The sequence below is a fragment of the Stegostoma tigrinum genome, chromosome 27 (assembly GCF_030684315.1).
Source record: "Stegostoma tigrinum isolate sSteTig4 chromosome 27, sSteTig4.hap1, whole genome shotgun sequence".
Lineage (NCBI taxonomy): Eukaryota > Metazoa > Chordata > Chondrichthyes > Orectolobiformes > Stegostomatidae > Stegostoma > Stegostoma tigrinum.
Genome location: NC_081380.1, coordinates 41,862,007 through 41,886,491, shown reverse-complemented (window position 1 = coordinate 41,886,491; position 24,485 = coordinate 41,862,007). Strand labels below are relative to the sequence as shown.

Genomic DNA, 24,485 nt, shown 5'->3' with positions numbered 1-24,485 from the left:
CTTTATAACTCAAACTATCCATTCACAGCAACATCTTGATAAATCTGTTCTGAACCCTCCTCAGTTTAATAATATCCTTCCTTTGGCAGAATGACCAGAACTACACACAGTATTCCAGAAGAGGCCTCACTAATGTCCTGTACAACCTCAACATGATGTCCCAACTCCTATACTTGAAGGCCTGAGCAATGATGGCTAAATGCTTCTGAACCACCTTGTCTACACATGAAACAAAGTTCAAATAACTTTTTACCTGAACCCCTGGGCCTTTCTGTTCTGTAGCACTACTCAGGGCCCTACCATTAATTGTATAAGCCCTGTTCTTGTTTGTTTTACCAAAGTGTAAACCTCACATTTATCCAAATTAAACTCCATCTGCCCCTCCTCAGCCCATTGACTCAATTGATCAAGATTTCTTTGTAACCTTAGATAATCTTCACTGCAATGGATAAGCTGGGAGAATGGAAAAGAATCTTTGTAGGAAACACAATGTGAGGATGTGTAGTTGAGGGAACAGTGGGAATTGATTAGTTTGCAGTGTGTATCGAAGGCCACCCAATCTTCAGAAACAGAGAAAGTGAGGTGACCAATGTCATGTCAACAGGCCAGATGCAAGTAAAATACCAAAGGAAGGGGTCCTGTTGGAGGGAGAGTGTTGGAGATGAGTGAAGGCGTCTGGGAGGTTGGACAGAAGTCCTCTCCCAAAGGAATGGGCACGGAGGCAATGGAAGAGGAGTTCAATGTCATGCCATGCCTGAAATTCATTGAGGTGGGGGCACAGAGGTATAAAATGCCGATCTATGCTGAGTGCAGAACATTCAGCAACAGAGAGTGGAAGGTCAGAAAGGACAGTAAATACCCAACAAGTAGTGGATCAAGGGAAAGGATGGAGTTGGTGGGAAAGGGATGGGAGCAATGTACCAGAGGGGTGTGGATAACTCTGAGTTATTCCAGCTTGTGTCTCTTAATGCCTGAAAGGAAGGGAAAAAGTTTCTTGTTGCCACATCAAATGAGTGGAGAATGAAACTGGGAGGCTGGATAGTTCTGCGACAGTTTACGGTCATGCTAAAGGAGTCAGAGGTTCATTTGTTGGAATATAGCACTGAGCGTGGAACTCAGGAGGCAGTGAGAATGGCCGTCTGAGGAGCATTGCTCACCATGGAGATAATCTGTGTTCCGAAGTGGATTTGAAACATGAAACGTCAGTGGAAATCCACGTGGAGCAAGTCTGAGCCAGAGGCAGTCACTGAGGAATGTGACCATGGAAGAGGGTTTTGGTAAAGACTTGGTCAAATACTAGGAGAGAAGACAGAAGTAACAATGGAGAACAAGATGAAAGGTTAGGTTGGAAATCCTGTTGGAGAGAGGAGCAGAACTTCTTCTATAAGCATACAGATAATGATGGGATAGTATGGGGGAGGGGCTTAGATTAGTTCACAGGTCGGACCAACATTGAGGGCCGAAGGACCTGTTCTGCACTGTATTGTTCTATGTTCTATGTTCTTCAAAGTGGGCGTAGCTGGAAGAGGTGTGACAATGAGTTAGACACTGCAATAAAATGAAGAGCTGCTGATGCTGGAGATCTGAAACAAAAACAGGAATCACTGGAAAAACTCAGCAGTTCTGGCAGCATCTGTGGGAAGAAAGCAGAGCCAATGTTCACCGTCCCCTTTCAAACCCCTCTCTCTGGGCTCCAACTCTCCCCTTTCACTTCCCCCCAACCCCTTCCCTACTTTGGTTTCTGCATAAATGCCACTGGCTTCTCACTACTAACATTTCTGATGAAGAGTTGCTGGACTCAAAGCATTAATTTTGCTTTCTTCACACAAATGCTGCCAGTCCAAATGAACTTTGCCAGCAACCATTATCCCTGTTCCTGACCTCCACCATCTGCAGTTCTTCGCCTTATTTTATTGCCTTATCATTGTTATTTCAAGAGCAAAAAGTGAGCTCAGGCTTGCAAAAAGAGTGGACTACATGAAGAGGCATTTGAACCAAAAAAATCCACACAGATTCCGCTATTAATTAATGAAACTACAACAAAAATGGAATGTTATGAATGCTTACTAAAACACCAGGAGATGATGAGACAAGGCTGGAGTGTACAAAGCACAAAAAAGACCAGTCCTGATCTGGTGAAAACTCTGATTGAAGTAAACGTGAATGCATTCATGTTTTCCATGCAAGACATTTCGATCACGTGGCAAAATGTACAGCAATTACTGAGAGCTGTTGCGAGAATTATACTTTTAAGTTTGTGGAGTGCATTAACTTTGTCAAACAGAAAGAGTGCCAGGTGAATGGCACGAATCACATTATCAACCATTGATGGTAAACACAAGTAGAGTTGTTTCAGTATAAAAGAAATGTTGATTTTGTACATCAAGTTCCAACTAGCCATAGGGCATGGAAAGAGACCATTTGGTCCAACCAGTCCACGTTGACCTTGTTCTCAAACCAGACTATCCCACTTGTCTGCATTTGGCCCTTTTTTTGGAAGAAGGCTTCCGACCCAAAATGTCAACTTCCCTGCTCCTCTGATGCTGCCTGGCCTGCTGTGTTCCTCCAGCTCCACACTGTGTTATCTCTGACTCCAGCATCGGCAGTTCTTACCGTTTCTGAACTAGATTCTGAACTTGTTTGCAAGGTGATCCTTGCAGGAACTTGGAAACTGACTGCTTGCAGCGGGGTCTCCACAAGCTCCTTTAGTGCTAATTTAACCTTGGTTTACAGAAGACGGTGATGTTTACATCTTTCAGAGCGTCTTTGCTTGGAAAGGGACATGGAATAGTAGTGGTGTTGAAAATGAAATCTGTCAGTAACACAGTGCTGTGTTATTCACTTAAGATCTTGGAATAGATGATGCTTGGAAGCAGTCTCAATTATACATGATATTGAAAAGCTTCTGGGAAAGTACAGTCAAACATACAATGTTCAGCAGGTCACTTGTGAAGATTGGAAAATTCTTTGAGTTGTTGTGAGTAACAGAGTGTGGTACAGTGGCATTTTGACCTCTCAGTGGAGTGAAGTGTCAGTCAAGACACTGCAGTGAGTGCATGAATATGAACAAGCGAGTAAATAATTGCAGCAATCCAATAAGCCAATATTGCCTGAAAGTGTTCACAAAACCACATTATCACGTTGCATTGACAGTTCTGAACAATAATCTAATTCAACTCGGCTACATTATACAGATTCTTTCAGCATTATTCAATATGCCAAGGTCAAGATCAACAATATAAGGTAAAACATAGAATTGCAGATGCTGGTCATCAGACTCAAAACCATAACAAAGTATATTCTCTTTATTAGTGCAGAGACAGTAGGAACTGCCGGTGCTGGAGATTCTGAGATAACAAGGTGATGAACACAGCAGGCCAAGCAGCATTGAAGGAGCAGGAAAGCTGACGTTTCAGGTTGAGATCCTTCTTCAGGAAAAGGGTTTTTCTGAAGAAGGGTCTAGGCCCGAAATTTCAGCTTTCCTGCTCCTCCGATGCTGCTCGGCCTGCTGTGTTCATCCAGCTCTACGCCTTGTTATCTCTTGATTGGTCATGGGTTTGAAAGCTGCTGTCTGTGGGGGCCTCAATGAATTCCTGCAGCGCATGTTGTAGATAGTACACACTATTGCTATTGAGTGTCCATGGTGTTGGGGAGAGGATGAGGTGCCAGTCAAATGGGCTGCTTTGTCCTGGATGGTGTTAAGCTTTTTGAGTGTTGTTGGAGCTGCATGCATCTGGCAAAGTTGGGAGTATTCCATCACACTCCAGACTTGTGCCTTGTGGATGGCAGACAGGCTTTGGGGAGTCAGGAGTCAACTTTGGAAGTTACACACAACAGGATTCCTGGCCTTTTACTTGCTTTAGCAGCCACTATGTTTATATGGTTAACCCAGTTAGCTTCTCCTCACCCTCAACAACTTCTCTTTCGATTCCTCCCACTTCCTACAGATAAAGGGGATGGCCATAGGTACCCGCATGGGCCCAAGCTATGCCTGCCTCTTTGTAGGTTACGTGGACATTCCCTCTTCTGCACCTACACAGGCCCCAAACCCCACCTCTTCCTCCGTTACATTGATGACTGTATCGGCGCCGCCTCTTGCTCCCCAGAGGAGCTCGAACAGTTCATCTACTTCACCAACACCTTCCACCCCAACCTCAAGCTCACCTGGGCCATCTCCAACACATCCCTCACCTTCCTAGACCTCTCAGTCTCCATCTCAGGTAACCAGCTAGAAACTGATGTCCATTTCAAGCCCCTGACTCCCACAGCTACCTAGAATACACCTCCTCCCACCCACCCTCCTGCAAAAATTCCATCCCCTGTTCCCAATTCCTCTGCCTCCGCCACATCTGCTCCCAGGATGAGGCATTCCACTCCCGCACATCCCAGATGTCCACGTTCTTCAAGGACCGCAACTTTCCCCCCGCAATGGTCGAGAATGCCCTTGACCACGTCTCCCGCATTTCCCGCAACACATCCCTCACACCCTGTCCCCGCCACAACCGCCCCCAGAGGATCCCCCTCGTTCTCACATACCACCCCACCAACCTCCGGATACAATGCATCATCCTCCGACACTTCCGCCATCTACAATCCGACCCCACCACCCAAGCTATTTTTCCATCCCCACCCTTGTCTGCCTTCCAGAGATACCACTCTCTCCGCGACTTCCTTGTCCGCTCCACACTCCCCTCCAACCCCACCACACCCGGCACCTTCCCCTGCCACCGCAGGAGGTGCTACACTTGCCCCCACACCTCCTCCCTCACCCCTATCCCAGGCCCCAAGATGACCTTCCATATCAAGCAGATGTTGACCTGCACATCTGCCAATGTGGTATATTGTATCCATTGTACCCGGTGTGGCTTCCTCTACATTGGGGAAACCAAGCGGAGGCTTGGGGACCGCTTTGCAGAACACCTCCACTCGGTTCGCACCAAACAACTACACCTCCCAGTCGCGAACCATTTCAACTCCCCCTCCCATTCCTCAGATGACATGTCCACCATGGGCCTCCTGCAGTGCCACAATGATGCCACCCGAAGGTTGAAGGAACAGCAACTCATATTCTGCTTGGGAACCCTGCAGCCCAATGCTATCAATGTGGACTTCACAAGCTTCAAAATCTCCCCTTCCCCCACTGCATCCAAAACCAGCCCAGCCTGTCTCTGCCTCCCTAACCTGTTCTTCCTCTCACCTATCCCTTCCTCCTACCTCAAGCCGCACCTCCAATTCCTACCTACCACCTCATCCCGCCTCCTTGTCCTGTCTGTCTTCCCTGACTGACCTATCCCCTCCCCAACTCCTCACCTATACTCTCCTCTCCACCTATCTTCTTTTCTCTCCATCTTTGGTCCGCCTCCCCCTCTCTCCATATTTATTTCAGAACCCTCTCCCCATCCCCCTCTCTGATGAAGAGTCTAGGCCCGAAACGTCAGCTTTTGTGCTCCTGAGATGCTGTTTGGCCTGCTGTGTTCATCCAGCTTCACACTTTATTATCTTGGATTCTCCAGCATCTGCAGTTCCGGTTATCACTAAGCTTCTAATCGATGGTAACCCCCAAGATATTGATAGTGGGGGGAATTCACTGATGGTAACAGCATTGAATGTCAATGGTAGATTGTTTCTTATCAGAGATGGTAATTGCCTGGCACTTGTGTGGCACAACAATTTACTCGCCACTTTCCAGCTCAAGCCTGAACTGAGTGGTTCTGGTGAAACCCAACGTGGGCATCATTGAGCAGGTGCTGCTTGAAAACACTGCTGATGACACCTTTTATCATCTTACTGATCACTGCTGAGAGCAGACTAATTGGATAGGGACTGGGTTGAATTTGTTCTGCTTGTTGTGTACAGGACACACCTGGCCAATTTTCCACAATGTTGGGCAGATGCTAGTGTTGTAACTGTAATGGAAGAGCTTGGCTAGGACAGCAGCAAGCTCTGGAGCACAAGTCTTCAACAGTATTGCTGGAATGTTGTCAGGGCCCGTGGCCTTTGCTGAAGCCTGGAGTCAGGTGTAGGCCGGACCAGATAAGCATGGTAGCCTTTGGATTTTAGATTACTAGCCTAGTGACATTTCTACGAGACCATCATCTCACTGCCCACTGGACTCAGTCAAGCCCCTATGTGAGTCTAGAGTCACAGCAATGTGGTTCCTAACTGCCCCCGAAGTGGCTGAACAAGCACTCAGTTCAAGGGCAATTGAGGATGGCCTCAAAATGCTGGCTTTGCCAGAAATACCTCATTCCACGGAAGACTGATGAGTAAAGCAAAGCTGTGATTAGACCTTACTTTGTGTCCTTATCTCTCCAAACAAGTGGAATCATCTTCTCAACATACACCCTATCCAGCAAGGATGTGTATCATAGAACATAGAACAGTACAAACCCTTCAGCCCACCATGTTGTGCCGGCCTATTATCCTACTAAAATCAGTCTACCCTGCATATTACTATCCTGTGCATGCCCGTCCAAGAATTGCTTAAAAGTCTCTAACGCCCTGTGAATTCTGAGCCAGGAGGTTCTGGGTTTGAAGCCCCAAGCTGCAGGCTTGAACTCAGGCTCCAGCCTGACCTCCCATTGCAAGCCAGTGGAGGAGAAACATCTTCCCGCTGCCAAGTGGTAATGGTCTCCATGGAGCGCACTGCCTGATGGTGGCAGCAGAGCCCACCACGGCTTTCAACAGGAGTTAGACAGTCGGCTACAGCTGAAGAGTGTGTAGGGTGACGTGGAGAAGGCTGGGAACTACTCTAAGTAAATTACTTCCTCAAAGAGCCAGATCTGACACAACGGGCCAAATAGCCTCTTTCTGTGATCCAGCTCTGAGGAGGTGCTGCACAGTTGTGGGTGCCGTGTTTCGGGTGCCTGGATTCCTGCAAAATTTCGACAAAGAACTCAAGGCACTCTTCCTAATATTAGGGCCAATACTTATCCCTCAATTAATGTCACCAGCATGCAATTATCTGATCAGGATCACATTGCTGGCTGGGAGACCTTGCTGTGTGCAAATTGACTGCTGTATTTGTGATGGCTGTGGTGATGCTGAAACGGCTACAGAGCACTTTGGGGTGTTAGGTTATGAAAGTTGCCCTGTATTATCAAAGGTTGAATGGCCTGTTTCTGTGCTCCTGCAGAAGTGAGGTCTGTCCCCTTTCTCCTGGTTGGAGGCGTTGAAAATGAACTCCAAAGGATGAGGCTGGGGTACCAGTCCTAAACCTAGCACTGAGCCGATATCTCTGTCAGCCTGGAATCAGCTTAGTGGACATGAACCAGGATAGTGGGATCCTCCGGGAGATGCTGACATTTCCATTTTAGTACTGAGGGATTGCTGTACCCTGGGAGTTCCGCCTTTGGACTGAGGAGTTAATTTGAAGTTCCATTTGCCCTTCGTGGTGGATAACACGACCTCGTGCATTATCACAGAGAACAGCAGGGTGAGTCCTCCCTAATCCCCTGGTCTCTCCCATCCCCATCCTGACTGTCTGACCGATATTCACTGAAACAGATGATCTGGCACTCTTTCTGGGAGCTTGCTGTGCACACATTGGCTGCTCTCTATCCTACTTCGCAGCTACTGTTCAAAAGAATTCCTTAAGGTGCTTTGGGATGTCCCATGGCTGTGAAAAGGCGCTATACAAATGCATGCTCTGATGATATCTGCCCACTCACAGATGGAGTGTTGCAGATGGGAACGAGGTAATGATCTATATTTACACATGTTTTATTATATATAGTTTTTAAAAAATGAATAGAGAGGTTCTAACCACTGTGATTAAATGCTACAGACGTCACCTCTTAATGGATAGTTCGATGCTCTGCAATTACTGTGCTGTTTAGCGGCTGTTCCCTGGGTTTCCATGGCTGCAAATGTTTTCTGATGAATTATTCAGTTCCTGATTGTACCGCTCGATGTCGGGGGGAGCAGAAAGTAAGCTGGATCTCGAACCTCTTCCCACCCCATCATTTCCCGAGCTCAGCTCTGTATCGTGGATGGGAGGCGGCAGCAAGTGGGGGGTTTCTGAGAGATTCTGACATCAACCTTACGGATTCCGTTGTGTGACAGGAAGCCCTTCAGCCCATTGGCTCTGTGCCAGCACTTTCAAGCATAACATAGAACATTACAACACACTACAGGCCCTGCGGCCCTCGATGTTGTGCCGACCTGTCATACCGATCTCAAGCCCATCTAACCTACACTATTCCATGTACATCCATAAGCTTATCCAATGACGACTGAAATGTACCTAAAGTTGACGAATCTACTACCGTTGCAGGCAAAGCGTTCCATTCCCTTACTACTCACTGAGTAAAGAAACCACCTCTGACATCTGTCCTATATCTTTCACCCCTCAATTTAAAGCTATGCCCCCTTGTGCTCACCATCACCATCCTAGGAAAAAGGTTCTTCCTATCCACCCTATCTAACCCTCTGATTATTTTATATGTTTCAATTAAGTCACCTCTCAACCTTCTCTCTAATGAAAACAGCCTCAAGTCCCTCAGCCTTTCCTCGTAAGACCTTCCCTCCATACCAGGCAACATCCTAGTAAATCTCCTCTGCACCCTTTCCAAAGCTTCCACATCCTTCTTATAATGCTGTGACCAGAACTGTACACAATACTCCAAGTGCGGCTGCACCAGAGTTTTGTACAGCTTCACCATAACCTCTTGGTTCTGGAACTCGATCCCTCTATTAATAAAAGCTAAAACACTGTATGCCTTCTTAACAGCCCTGTCAACCTGGGTGGCAACTTTCAGGGATCTGTGTACATGGACACCGAGATCTCTCTGCTCATCTACACTACTAAGAATCTTACCATTAGCCCAGTACTTTGCATTCCGGTTACTCTTACCAAAGTGCATCACCTCACACTTAGAACTTAGAACATAGAACATAGAACATTACAGCACAGTACAGGCCCTTCGGCCCTGCCTTAAACTCCATTTGCCACCTCTCAGCCCAGCTCCGCAGTTTATCTATGTCTCTCTGCAACCTACAGCATCTTTCATCACTATCCACAACTCCACCGACCTTAGCGTCGTCTGAAAATTTACTAACCCATCCTTCTACGCCCTCATCCAGGTCATTTATAAAAATGATAAACAGCAGTGGACCCAACATCGACCCTTGCGGTACACCACTAGTAACTGATCTCCAGGATGAACATTTCCCATCAACTACCACCCTCTGTCTTCTTTCAGCAAGCCAATTTCTGATCCAAACAGCTATATCTCCCACAATTCCATTCCTCCGCATTTTGTACAATAGCCTACTGTGGGGAACCTTATCGAACGCCTTGCTGAAATCCATATACACCACATCAACCGGTTTACTCTCATCTACTCACCTTCTCAAAGAACTCAATAAGGTTTGTGAGGCACGACCTTCCCTTCACAAAACCGTGCTGACTATCCCTAATCAATTTATTCTTTTCTAAATGATTATAAATCCTATCCCTTATAACCTTTTCCAACACTTTACCAACAACTGAGGTAAGGCTCACTGGTCTATAATTACCAGGGTTGTCTCTACTCCCCTTCTTGAACAGGGGATCCACATTTGCTATCCTCCAGTCATCTGGCACTATTCCTGTAGACAATGACGAGTTAAAGATCAATGCCAAAGGCTCGGCAATCTCCTCCCTGGCTTCCCAGAGGATCCTAGGATAAATCCCATCTGGCCCAGGGGACTTATCTATCTTCACCCTCTGTAGGATTTCTAATACCTCTTCCTTGTGAACCTCAATCCCACTTAGTCTAATAGCCTGTGTCTCAGTATTCTCCTCGACAACATTGTCGTTTTCTAGAGTGAATACTGTTGAAAAGTATTCATTTAGCGCTTCCCCTATCTCATCTGACTCCACACACAACTTACCACTACTATCCTTGATTGGGCCTAATCTTACTTTCGTCATTCTTTTATTCCTTAAATACCTATAGAAAGCCTTAGGGTTTACCCTGATCCTATCCACCAACAACTTCTCATGTCTCCTCCTGGCTCTTCCGAGCTCTCTCTTTAGGTCTTTCCTGGCTACGTCATAGCCCTCAAGTGCCCTAACTGAGCCTTCACATCTCATCCTAACATAAGTTGCCTTAGAACATAGAACATAGAACATAGAACAGTACAGCACAGAACAGGCCCTTCAGCCCACAATGTTGTGCCGACCATTGATCCTCATGTATGCACCCTCAAATTTCTGTGACCATATACATGTCCAGCAGTCTCTTAAATGACCCCAATGACCTTGCTTCCACAACTGCTGCTGGCAACGCATTCCATGCTCTCACAACTCTCTGCGTAAAGAACCTGCCTCTGACATCCCCTCTATACTTTCCACCAACCAGCTTAAAACTATGACCCCTCGTGTTAGCCATTTCTGCCCTGGGAAATAGTCTCTGGCTATCAACTCTATCTATGCCTCTCATTATCTTGTATACCTCAATTAGGTCCCCTCTCCTCCTCCTTTTCTCCAATGAAAAGAGACCGAGCTCAGTCAACCTCTCTTCATAAGATAAGCCCTCCAGTCCAGGCAGCATCCTGGTAAACCTCTTCTGAACCCTCTCCAAAGCATCCACATCTTTCCTATAATAGGGCGCCCAGAACTGGACGCAGTATTCCAAGTGCGGTCTAAACAAAGTTTTATAGAGATGCAACAAGATCTCACGACTCTTAAACTCAATCCCCCTGTTAATGAAAGCCAAAACACCATATGCTTTCTTAACAACCCTGTCCACTTGGGTGGCCATTTTAAGGGATCTATGTATCTGCACACCAAGATCCCTCTGTTCCTCCACGCTGCCAAGAATCCTATCCTCTTCCTCTTGACCAGAGATTCCACCTCCTTTGTAACCCACAGCTCCCGCATTCTACAGCTTCCTCCCTGCCTGACAGGTACATACTTATCCAGGGCACACAGGAGCTTTTCCTTGAATAAGCTCCACATTTCTAATGTGCCCATCCCTTGCAGTTTCCTTCCCCATCCTATGCTCCCTAAATCTTACCTAATCTCATCGTAATTGCCTTTCCCCCAGCTATAACTCTTGCCCAGTGGTATACACCTATCCCTTTCCATCACTAAAGTAAACATATCAGAATTGTGATCGCTATCACCAAAGTGCTCACCTACTTCCAAATCTAACACCTGGCTGGGCTCATTACCCAGTACCAAATCTAATGTGGCTTTGCCCCTTGTTGGCCTATCTACATATTGTGTCAGGAAGCCCTCCTGCATACACTGGACAAAAACTGACCCATCTATAGTACTTGAACTATAGTGCTCCCAGTCAATATTTGGAAAGTTGAAGTCCCCCATGACAACCACCCTGTCTCTCTCACTCCTATCGAGAATCATCTTTGCTATCCTTTCCTCTACATCTCTGGAACTACTTGGAGGCCTATAGAAAACTCCCAACAGGGTGACCTCTCCTTTCCTGTTTCTAACCTCAGCCCATACTACCTCGTTTGACGAGTCCCCAAACATCCTTTCTGCAACTGTAATACTGTCCTTGACCAACAATGCCACACCTCCCCCCCACTTTTACCATCTTCTCTGTTCTTACTGGAACATCTAAATCCTGGAACCTGCAACAACCCTTCCTGTCCCTGCTCTACCCATGTCTCCGAAATGGCCACCACATCGAAGTCCCAGGTACTCACCCCAAAGCACCTCAATACTTAACCCTTGCCCCCCCAACTCTTCCCTTGAGAATGTTGTGCTTTCCAAATATTGGTCCAATTCAATTCCAATTGATTGTTTTTCTGTCGCCCTTTCAGTCAGTGTGTCCTGTGATAAGGAAGGAAAGTTTTCCTGATTTAGATTCCCTCTGGTTGTTATGGGATGTTCCTTAATGATGGAGGAATGGCCAGGCATCACTCTGGACCACATGGGGTTATTGATTAACAGGAAGGTAGTACAGGTCCTTGATGGTGGTGGAGTGGTGGTGTCACACACAACTGGCCATCATGGGGCCCAGACTATCACTTTGGGGCCAAAGGCCCGGGGATATCTGACAGTAGCCTATTCGAGTTTAAATTCAGTTAATTAAGTCCGAAAGTTCAAGCTAGTCTTGCTAATGGTGACCATCGATTCTCGTTAAAAACCCATTCGGCCCATTGCACCTGAATTGCCCTTTGATCATGGCTGATATATTTCTCAACTCCGTTCTGCCTTCTCCCTGTAACCCTTGACCCCCTTACTAATCAAGAACCTATCTACCTCTGTCTTAAATGGCTTGGCCTCCAAAGCCTTCTGTAGCAATGCATTCCACGGATTCCCCACCCTCAGGCTGAAGAAACTCCTCCTCATCTCAGTTCTAAGGGGTCGTCCCTTCACTCTGAGACTGTGCCCCCAGGTCTTAGTCTCTCCTACCTGTGGAAACATCTTCTCCACATCCACTCTATCAAGCACTCTCAATAATCTGTGAGTTTCAGTCAGATAGAAACACAGAAGACAGGGGCAGGAGGAGGCCATTCACCCCTTTGAGCCTGCTCCACCATTCTTCACAATCATGGCTGATTGTCCAACTCAATAGCCTAATCAGGCTTTCTCCCCTGACCTTTGATCCCATTTGCCCCAAGTGCTGTATCTAGATGCCTCCATGTTTTGGCATCAACTACTTCCTACGGTAATGAGTTCCACAGGCTCACCACTTTTTGGGTAAAGAAATGTCTCCTCATCTCCGCCTTAAATGGTCGACCCTGAATCCTGAGACTGTGACCCCTGGTTCTGGACACATCCACCATTGGGAATGTCCTCCCTGCATCTATCCTGTCCAGTCCTGTTAGAATTTTATAAGTCTCTATGAGATCCCCTTCATTCGTCTGAACTCAAGTAAATACAATCCCAACCTAGTCAACGTCTTCTCATACATCAGACCCTCCAACCCCAGAATCAGCCTGGTAAACCTTCGCTGCACTCCCTTAAGAGCAAGACCATCTTTCTTTATGTCCTCCTCATCCCTCTAAATTGCTTTGTTCAGACCCAGAGTCCTCAATTGCTCCTCATTTGACAAGTCCTTCATTCCTGGGATCATTCTTGTAAACCTCTTCTGGGCTCCCTACAAGACCAGCACAACTTTCCTTAGAAAAAGAGAATATTGTAGAGGCGAAGACTGAGTTACGCGTTATTAGAATTGAAAGGATTGACGTTAATAAGGAGGAGATGTTGTCAATTCTAGAAGGTGTGAAGGTAGATAAATCCCCTGGGCTGGATGGGATTTTTTCGAGGATTCTCTGGGAAGCTAGGGAGGAGGTGGCGGAGCTTTTGGCCTTGATCTTTGAGTCCTCATTGTCTACAAGTATAGTACCAGAGGACTGGAGGATTGCAGATGTTGTGCCCTTGTTCAAGAAGGACAGTAGGGATGACCCAGTTAATTATAGACCTGTGAGCCTTATAGGAAAAGTATTGGAAAGTATTATAAGAGATAGGATTTATAGTCATCTAGCAAACAACAGTTTGGTTGGAGATAGTCAGCATGGATTCGTCAAGGGCAGGTCGTGTCTCACAAACCTCATTGGGTTTTTTGAGAAGGTGACTAAGCATGTGGATGAGGGAAGGGCAGTTGATGCGGTGTACATGGACTTCAGTAAAGCCTTTGATAAGGTTCCACATTGTAGGCTATTGGAGAAAATACAGAGGCACGGAATTGAGGGAGATTTAGCAGTTTGGATTAGAAACTGGCTTTCTGCAAGAAGGCAATGAGTGGTGGTTGATGGAAAATATTCAGCCTGGAGCCCAGTTACTAGTTGTGTGCCTCAAGGATCTGTTTTGCTGTTTGTCATTTTTATAAATGACTTGGACACAGGCATAGGTGGATGGGTTAGTAAGTTTGCAGATGATACTAAAGTCGGTGGAGTAGTGGACAGTGTGGAAGAATGTTGCTGGTTGCAGGGAGACTTGGATAAACTGCAGAATTGGGCTGAAAGGTGGCAAATGGAGTTCAATGTGGATAAATGTGAGGTGATTCACTTTGGGAGGAATAATAGGAAGGCAGAATACTGGGCCAGTGGAAAGATTCTTGGTAGTGTGGATGTGCAGAGGGATCTTGGTGTCCATGTACATAGATCCCTGAAAGCTGCCACCCAGGTTGATAGTGCTGTTAAGAAGGCTTACGGTGTGTTAGGTTTTATTGGTAGAGGGATTGAGTTCCGGAGCCATGATGTCATGCTGCAACTGTACAAAACGCGAGTGCAGCCTCATTTGGAATATTGCGTGTAGTTCTGGTCGCCCCATTACTGGAAGGACGTGGAAGCATTGGAAAAGGTGCAGAGGAGATTTACCAGGACATTGCCTGGTCTGGAGCGCAGGCCCTATGAAGAAAGGCTGAGGGACTTGGGCCTGTTCTCATTGGAGAGAAGGAGGCTAAGAGGGGATTTAATAGAGACATACAAGATGATCAGAGGATTAGATAGGGTGGACAGTGAGAGTCTTTTTCCGAGGCTGATGACTTCAGCTTATACAAAGGGGCATAGCTACAAATTGACAGGTGATAGATTGAAGACAGATGTCAGAGGCAGCTTCTTTACTCAGAGAGTAGTGAGGCTGTGGAACGCCCTGCCTGCCAATGTAGTTAACTCAGCCACATTAGGGGCATTTAAACAGTCCTTGGATAAGCATTTGGATAATGATGGGATATTGTAGGGGGATGGGCTTAGATTAGTTCACAGGTCGGCACAACATCGAGGGCCGAAGGGCCTGTTCTGCGCTGTATTGTTCTATGTTGTATGTTCTATACAGGGCCCAAACTGCTCACAAAATTTCAAATGTGGTCTGCCCATATCCTGATACAGCCTCAGCAGTTCATCTCGTCTCTTGGACTCCAGCCCTCTTGAAACAAATGTTAACATTGCATTTGCCTTCCTGACTGCCAACTGAATCTGCATTTTAACCTTAAGAGAATCCTCAACTAGGACTCCCAAGTCTCTGTGTGCTTTAGATTTCTGAAGATGCTCCCCGTTTCAAAAGTAGTCTACACCTGTATTCTTCCTCCCAAAGTGCGTAACCTGACAGTTTTCCACATTGTATTCTGTCTGCCACTTCATTGCTCACTCTCCTTGCCTGTCCATGTGCTTTTGCAGCCTCCCTGTGTCCTTAGTACTACCTGTTCCTCCACTTGTCTGGATTATCCTTTTTGGTCACTTATACTACAGTGCAGAAGTGCAGGAGTAAAGCGAAAAGATTTTACAATGGCTGCCTTTCAATGGCACCATCGTAGATACAAGTACCTTGGTACAAATCTTACTGAGTAAAATAAATATAGTGCTCTTATGCAAACACGATTAAAAAGCGTACGCATGACTTACAGAGGTAGTTACCACATTGTGAAAAGGCTTTAAATTTCAGTTCGATACCAGCAGCTCAGCACATAGTGCTGGGTACAAGTCCAGCAATTGTCCTGCATTGCTGCAGCCTCTAGTCCACTCCTCACCGGCACTCAGCAGCAACAAGGTAAGTCATGCTGTACTGGGATTCATACCTCAGCCCCTTCATCACTCCAGGGACTCAGCACCACACCTCCCCCCACACCACCCGTCACTGCAGGGACTCAGCCTCTCCATCGCTCTGGGGATGCAGATCCTCCATCGCCACCTCAAGCTGCCTGCTGCCACTTGCAGCAACAGCTCACGCTTGCTGCCTGCGTGCTGCCCCAGGGCTCTGTCCATGTGCTGCCCCAGGGCTCTGTCCATGTGCTACTTCAGGGCTCTGTCCATGTGCTGCCCCAGGGCTCTGTCCATGTGCTACCCCAGGGCTCTGTCCATGTGCTGCCCCGGGGCTCTGTCCATGTGCTGCCCCAGGGCTCTGTCCATGTGCTGCTCCAGCGCTCTGTCCATGTGCTGCCCCAGCGCTCTGTCCATGTGCTGCCCCAGAGCTCTGTCCATTTGCTACCTCAGGGCTCTGTCCATGTGCTGCTCCAGCGCTCTGTCCATGTGCTGCTCCAGCGCTCTGTCCATGTGCTGCCCCAGCGCTCTGTCCATGTGCTGTCCCAGCGTATAGATCCCGTGGAATAATTGCAAAGCTAGTTTTGATGGCATTTTGAAGGTCATGTTTCTCATCCGCCCTTGAGATATAAACTTCTCTGCTTGGCCACCATTTGTTGTCCACCCTTAGTTTTCCTTGAGAAGGTGGCGGTGAGTCAGCTCCTGAGCCACTGCTGTCTGTGCTGTAGATGGACGCTCACAGGGCTTTTAGGAATGGCATAAAAGGATTTTGACCCAGCAGCTGTGAAGAGATAGCAGTACAGTTCTGAGTCAGGGTGGTGAGTAGTTTGGATGAGAGCTTGCAGGAGATGGTGTTGTATCTACTGCCTTTGTCCTTCTGCATGGCAGAGGGCATGTGTTTGGAAAGTGCTGTCTGAGGAACCTTGGCATAGACTGCTGCTCCTAAGCATCAGTGGCTGAGGGAGCATTGCTTAAGGAGATTGTTAGTTTTGTTGAAGCAGACAAGTGGGGAGTATTCCATCACACTCTCATACCTCACTGATGGTGGGACAGGCATGGGTTTTTCAGAGGGTGATTTACTCACTGCAGAGCCCCAGCCTCTTGTAGCCCCACTATGTCTATGGGTGGTCCAAATAAGTTTTGGGTCAATGGTAACCTGAAGGGTTTTAATCTGGGGACGCAGTATTGGTAGATACAGTGTTGTAGCTGTGTTGGAGCGCCTTAGTCAGGGTTGTGGCTGGTTCAGGATCTTGCTGACCTTATGTATGCGTCTCCAGGCACCCTTACCTCTCAATCCATTGGTCTGGTCTCAGGTGGCAAGACATTCTGTCTGCTGATGGTGACAGAGATGCTCCCGAGGGAGGGGGGAAGTCAGTTAGTGCATTCGATAACTCCCTCTACCAGTGAGGAACTCTCTGATCTTTCCAGTTATATCAGTGCAGTCACTGAAGCCCTTTGAAAATGTACTCACGGTTGTAATATAGATCAGGCGATCTTAATCCAGCTGCCCATCACTGGATACAAGCTGAAATCACATTTCCCATCTGGCTATTTGTCACACAGTGTATCGGTTATGTTGCTGGGTCAGTAATCTAGTGGAACCAGAACAAAGTCTGAGAGTTTGGATTTGATGTGGACAGAATCTAGAAATTAAAAGTTGGCATGAGCGCTTGTGATCATGAAGCCATCAGATTGTTGTAAACCCCAAATCGTTTAATTACTGCCCTTTAGAGGGAGAGAAACCTCCTGGCCTTACTTGGTCCAGAGCACCGCATTCAGCTCTGGTTGCCATATTACAGGGACGATGTGGAGGCTTCAGAGATGGTCCAGGAGTAATTTGTCAGGATGCTCCTGGGTTGGAGGGTTTGAGTTATAAGGATAGGCTAGAAAAACTCGGATTGTTTTCTCTGGAGCGGCAGAGGCTGAGGAGAAATTTGATAGAAAACTGTAAAGTTATGAGATGTGTAGATTGTGTCAACAGTCAGAATCTTTTTTCCCAGAGTTGAAATGTCTAATACTAGGGGGCATGCATTTAAAATGAGAGGATGAAAGTCCAAAGGAGACGTTGGGCGTGGGGGGCAAGATTTTTACATAGATGAGTCTGAAACATGCTGTCAGTGGAGGCAGATAGGTTAGGGGCGGTTTAAGGGACTTTTAGATAAGCACTGAATATGCAAGGAATGGAGGGATAGGAATCGAGGGCCGGCAAAAGGGATTAGTTTAATTTGCCATCATGTTCAGTACAGCATAATGGGCTGAATGGCCGGTTCCTGCATTGTACAGTTCTATGTGACTCCTGCCCTCTGCTGAGACCTTCACCAGTGATGCCCACACCTCACTGAAAGAAATCAAAGGCAATATAGTCTGTCACTGTACAAATCAGCTTGGAAGCTTTTAATGTTCCTTACTTGCTAAACTCTCAACTTGTCAATCTTGTGCCCTGGAAAAATCATCTCCCAGAACATTGAAAAGTCATCTGTTTTCTCTGACTAACAATCTGTTTATTTAAAGAGAAGAATATATATTTTTAATCCAAATGCCACTCGAGATGACTCAGAGAGGAGTTAGAAAATCACACACAATGGCATAGGCAATTTCAGTCCGCGCATCTGTTTAATAGAAATCTTCTTTCACAAAATCTAATGACACACATAAGTGCAAAGAGAATAGAATCACATTAAGGCAGAGTGACTCAGAGAAAAGATCTGAGGATCTGAGTGAACTTGTCATAATAGATAGTGTGGTGATTTAAAGTAGAGGTCACTGGAAGGTGCACAGGCAGAGGGTTGGATACAGTAAAAACAGTGAGTGCTGGAGAAACTCAGCAGATCTAGCAGTATCCATGGAGAGAGAAAACAGAGTTAACATTTCAAGTTTGGGATGACTCTACTTCAGAAGAATTGAAGAGTCTTTGGACTTGAGACATCAGCTCTGCTTTCACTCTTCACAAACCTGCTGAACTTCTGCAGCATTCTCTGTCTCCTTTTCAGATTTACAACATCTTTAGAATTTTGCAGCATTTCATTTGACTGTTAGCCAAAACTTGCACAAAATTCTGGTGAGATCTCACTTAACATTATGTGTTTTGCCCTGGTCCACAAGAGTTGCTATACTTGTACTCACTACACTCATTGGAATAAAGGAGTATAACAGGTTAACTTTTCAGAATGTACAGGATTTTTAGACAACTTGACAGGGTAGATGTGCAAAAGTTGTTTTCTCTTGTGGGTAAGTCTAGGATCAGAGGGCATATCTCAAATTAAAGGGTTGCATTTTTAAGACAAATGAGGAGGAATGAGGGTGTGAATCTATGGAATTCTTTGCCTCAGAGGGCTGTCGCAGCAGAGTTAGTAAATATATTCCAGGCTGAGAGTTTTTTAATCAGTAAGGGAATTGAGTGTTGTGAGGAAAAGACAGAGAGATGGATGGCGGAGTAGACTCAATGGGCTGAATGGCCTGCTTCTGCTCCCATCTCTTATGATCTTATGGGTCAAGATAAGACTAATTCTAGATTTAAGCGAGATGAGTTACAAAGGTTTTATTTTTATTCCATCTCTACAGCCAGAGGAGAAGGCAGTTGAGCAGGAGGAAGATAATAAATACAATAATAAAAGTTTATGCCAGGCAAACTCTAAATATTACTTCCAATGTTACTTTCACTAAAAATATCAAAGGACCAAGGCACTTCAATAATGAAAGATCACTCCCATCAGATGTCAGTGAGTGTCGGAACTAATCTGCAAGGTGATGGTAATGTTAAAGAAGAGTTCAGCGAGTGGTACTGAACATATTTTCAAGCAGTCGGGAGTTCAGATCCCACTGTGTGTAAATTGGGAGTTAATTTTGATAGATCGTATGGCAATGATTTGTCGTAATAACCTTAATGACCCCATCCCCTGCCCTACATGTGACTCCTGTCCCACCCAATATGGTTGATTTAACACCCTCTGGGAGATAGGGATGAGGAAAAATCTTGTCTTGCCCACACCTTGAGAGGAAATAGAAGATCCTTGGTTACATTTTATCCGTAGCTTGAACTAAATCATCCCTAAGCTAAAAGAAAAAGAAAACCTTAACTCAAACAGCACCTTTCACAATGGCCCCCAAAGTGCTTCTGAAATACTTATGTGGAGCCTCAGTTTGACAGTTGAGGGAAGTGATGGGTTCAAGTTCAAATCCAGAATCTTAATGCCTCCCCCTCCCCCACTTCCCAAATGTATTAGATCAAGTGTCACATCCACCCGAGAGTAATGTTCCCTCTTCTCCCTGAGAGAGTGTCTAAGCTCTGTACACAGCAGCAGCTTCTGGAAGGGGGCGCTCATGCAGCGACATGACAATAGGTATGCCTGAGATACCCACACAGGCTTGAGAGAACCCTGGGGCCAAGTAGGAGTCTTGGTTTGATGATTCACTGGAGAGACGGCTCCTCAGAATATTGCCAGCCACCCTGTACCTGCACTAAGGATGCAAGCCTGCGTCACCTCCTGAAGTCTCTGGAGCAAGTAGGGCTTGAACCCACAAGCTTCTGAGGAGAAAGTCCTATCATTGGACACCCCATGAAGGAGGAAAGTGGTTTCTCTGTGTCAGCCATAATCCTAAAGAATGGCGGAGTAGGCTCGAGGGGCCAAATGGCCTGCTCCTATCCTATTTCTTGTTTGGGGAAAAGGGAAATGTAGATGTAAAGCAGGATTCCATTGAGCACTCTGTGAGCTTCCATACTCTGGAATGGGACCAGGTTGTGGTGTTGGAAAACTACTGCCTCATTCAGGATTAACAGACCAATATCCCTGTGTTGGAATAGGACAGCAAAGGCTTTCAGAGTTTTACAAGGGCTTTAATTGTAGATGAATACTTTCACACAAACGTCAGTTTCCACCTTGCTCTTCTGGACCCTACCCCTGTACAGAAGCCCACTGGGGCTCTGCAACAATAAGTACAGAGGAGGTTAGAGTCGTACATCATCGAAACAAACCCTTGAGCCCAACCCATCCACGCCAACCAGGTTTCCTAAACTGATCTAGTCCCATTTGCCTGCGTTTAGCCCATATCCCCCTGAACCTTTCCTATCCATGTAAATATCTTTTAAATGTGTAATTGTATCTAACTCCACCACTTCCTCCGGCTGCTTGTTCCATACATGCACTACCCTCTGTGGCGAAAAGTTGCCCCTCAGGTCCCTTTTAAACCTTTCTCCTGTCACCTAAAACCAATGACATCTAGGTTTGGACACCCCCATTTCAGGCAAAAGACCTTGTCTATTCACCTTATCTCTGCCCCGCAAGATTTTATACACCTCTACATACCTCTCTAAGCCTCCTATGCTCTGGGAAGAATAACCCCAGCCTATCCAGCCTCTCCTTGTAACTCAAACGCTTCGATCTCAGTAACATGCTTGTAAATCTTTATTGCACTCTTTCCAGTTTAATAACACCCTTCCTTATATCTGGGAAATCAGAATTGTATGCGGCATTCCAAATGTGGCTTCACCGATGTGTTGTAGCAGCTGTAGCATGGTGGGAAGAGAGTGGTAAAATTAAATGAAAATAGAGTTGAAGGGAGAAGGGGAAATAATGCTCCCCACTCCCCTGGTGCCCACCTCCCTCTCTAAAGGCTTTGAGGGGGCCGTTGGATATCATGTGCTCCCCCTCAGAGAGCTAAATTGTGCATAGTGCCCAGGGATGTGTAGATTAGGTGGGTTTATGGGAGGATGGGTCTGGGTGGGATGCTCTGAGTGTTGGAATGGACTTGCTGGGTCGAAGGGCCTGTTTCCACACTGTAGGGATTCTATGATATGATATACTGTGTGAACCCAGCACCTTGTACACGCCTCTGAATGCATTTCCCTCCAGCAGCAATTCACCATGTTTCTAATTAATGGAAAAATTTACAAACACTGTCCATCAGCCAATGTATCAGCAAAAGATCAATGAGGATCAATGGTCGGCACAACATTGTGGGCTGAAGGGCCTGTTCTGTGCTGTACTGTTCTATGTTCTATGTTCTATGTTCAAAAGGAAAGGTAAGGAGGGGAGGAGGGAACTAAATGTAGACCCATTGCTCATGGATAAAAAGTCCAGTGAGCGTCACCTTCTCTCAGTCAGCTCACTGGAGCTGTTCTGTTGGGAGCTTTAAGGGGATCTGTGCTGTTAACTCTGACACTGGACCGACCCTGCTGTGTGTTGATCTGAGCCAGATCCCCAGCTGCTGAAATGGTGAACACTGACACCCTCTTTGGTTCCCTCCAGCAACTGGGCCGATGTGGAGCTGTCACTGAGACATTCAACCCACTACTCACACTGTGTTTCGAAAGACCACACAGAATGGGACTAAATAATTAAAAGCATTTGAAAGAAAACAAAAGACTGTTGGAGGGAATGCTAATTACGTTTTCGCAAACACTGAGCGTCACTACATGTATTAGTCAGTTGAACCCAAAGAGCTAATAATTGCTACACAGGCGCATTATGTTTTTTTAGCTCCTCTCTCTGAAACGTAAGCTCATGAGAAGGAGAATAGATTTATTTGTCAAATTCTTCTTGAAACCAAACCAAGTCGCAGCTTGTGGGGGTTTTGACACTAATGGCTAGATATCAGGATTCTCTTCTTTTAAAAAAAGGAAATGAAATTGCTGGCTCTGTTAGAAGTCAATCTCTGCCCACCTCCTCCTTCTAGAAGATTCCATGTTCTTTTCAGCTCAGACATTGGCACTTGGTCCTCTCGCATGTTTGTCAACCACCATCAGGCACCATCTTTAGCCACTCCTTGCTGTGTGGGTTATTTTATTTTTACCTATGTCATTTCCCATTCCCTTTAGCCCATTGTCATCCAACCTTTTTCCCCCTTTCTGTGATTTATCATGGAATGTTGGAATTCCTGCAGGTGGTCTTGACCCCTGGATGTACTTGTTATTTGGAGGAGGCGATTTAGCTGTTATTGCTATTCAGGGATTTCATGGCTAACCTGCTGTTGACGTCCATTTACCCAACTTAGTTCTACATCCCTTAATAACTAATAACAAAGACTTATTTCAAATTTCAAGATTTAAAGTATTAATAATCAATCTTGTATCAATTGATGTTTGTGGAAGAGAGTTTCAGATTCTGGCGTGTAGAGGTATTTCCTGAATTCTTTCCAGAAGGGTCTCGTTCCAACGGCAAATCCACCGAGGATAATGTGAGCAAAACCTGTTTTTACTGCAACGAGTGGTTAGGACTGCATTTCCTGGTTGTTGGGGGTGGGGTGGGCATTGGGGGCAGGTGGTCAGAACCCCAAGTGGAGTCATGGGCTCTGAGGCAGAATAGCCATTATGGTGCTCCAGGCTTCGCTCTACATCACCGCTCTAACAGGCCCCCACTCTCAAGTCCCAGATTTCCTCCCCCTGCCACCCCAAACATCTTCGCGGTTCTCGCTAAGTGGTCACCACAAGTTTCAAGCCTTGAAATGAGGTCACAGAGTTTGGGAAGTATTGCATCAGGATCTGGAACATGCAACAACGGAGCCAATTTGGCCAATACCTTGAAAATGAATTGGATGATGATCTGACACGAGTAGGTTTGCTGGATGCTGAGGACAAGGCGGGAGAGGGGGTCTAGCTGTGAGGCTCTTGCAGAGAAGTCAACACAGAGACAACGGGCCAAACGATCTGCTTTGGTACAATAGCCAAATGAAACAGCAACCCAATGAGAGCACTCCACTTGCACCACCAACCAAAGTCCAGCGGCCCTCTCTCACAAACCAGGGCACTGCAGCCCCTGAGAATCCTCAACCAGGTTATTGGGCTCGGACGCTGCAGTCTGTCCCAGGCTCTGATTCTGTTCTGTAAGATTTACTTTATGCCCCTTTATCTTAGACTCCCCAGTCAGCTGACACTGTTTCGCTCTATGGATCATTTCCATACTTGTTTTTTCACTGAGTATGAGTGTTACTGGCTGGGTCAGCATTTATTGCCCATCCCTAGATGCCCTTCAGCAGGTGGTGAGCTGTCTTCTTGAACCTCTGCAGTCCGTGTAGACCCAAAATGGCCAGGAATTTGACCCAGCAACTGTGAAGGAACAGTGACATATTTCCAAGTCAGTATGGTGACTGGGCTCGAAGGGGAATCTGCAGGTGGTGGTGGTCCCTTGTAACTGCTGTCCTTGCCCTTCCAGATGGAACTGGGTCATGAGTTTGGAAGGTGCTGTGTAAGGATTGTTGGTGAACTTCTGTGGTGCGTCTTGTGGTTGGTACAAGCTGCTGCTCCTGAGTGATGGTGTTGGAGGAAGTAGATTTTGATGGGGTGGACAGTACGCAGATGAATTGTCCTGGGTGGTGTTGAGCTTTTCCTCATTATTGGAGCTATACCCATCTTGGCAAGTGGAGAGTATTCTATCAGAAATAATTCCTGCAGGTGCTCTTGACCCCTGGGTGTACTTGTTATTTGGAAATAGGGATGAAGGCGAGTCCATAACACAGGGCCAGGAAGAATAGCAAAGTTGTAAGGACAAGTTACACAGAAATTTAAAAATTATATCACACTGAATGAGTCCATTTGGCCCATGGTGCTTGTGCTAGTTCTTTGAAAGTGGAGAGGCCTCTCTTTATACAGTACCTATCAGGATGTCCCAAGGTGCTTTACAAACAATGACTGATAGAAAACATTTGAAGTACAGTCACTGTTTTTTTCTGATGGGTGTGGGCTTCATTGGCAAGGCCAATGTTTATTGCCTGTCCCTAATCGCCCTTGAATGGAGTTACTTTCCTTGCCTGTTTCAGAGTTAACCACTTTGCTGTTGATCTGGAGTCATATGTAGGCCTGACTGAGACTAGCTTTCAAATCTCGAGTTAATACATGTTGAAAGGTAGGGAGATATAGCATCAGTTTTCTGGAAGCAAGCTGAAGAAGATTTACAGTTTGTCTTCCTACTGTTTTCCCAGTGAACTCACAGTTTTATTCCCATCCGGATTTATCCAATCTCCAGAAACTTCCTGTTGAATCTGTCTCGACAGCCCTTTCACTATCCAGACTGCTGCATCAAACAGTTCTCACCATGTCCTCTTTGACTTTTCTC

General features: G+C 46.2%; 1 protein-coding gene across 1 annotated transcript in view; it reads left to right on the top strand.

Annotated features, from left to right (window-relative positions):
* ppm1e (protein phosphatase, Mg2+/Mn2+ dependent, 1E) overlaps positions 1-24,485 on the top strand; it is a 121,576-nt gene that overhangs the window by 53,811 nt on the left and 43,280 nt on the right. The window lies entirely within an intron of this gene.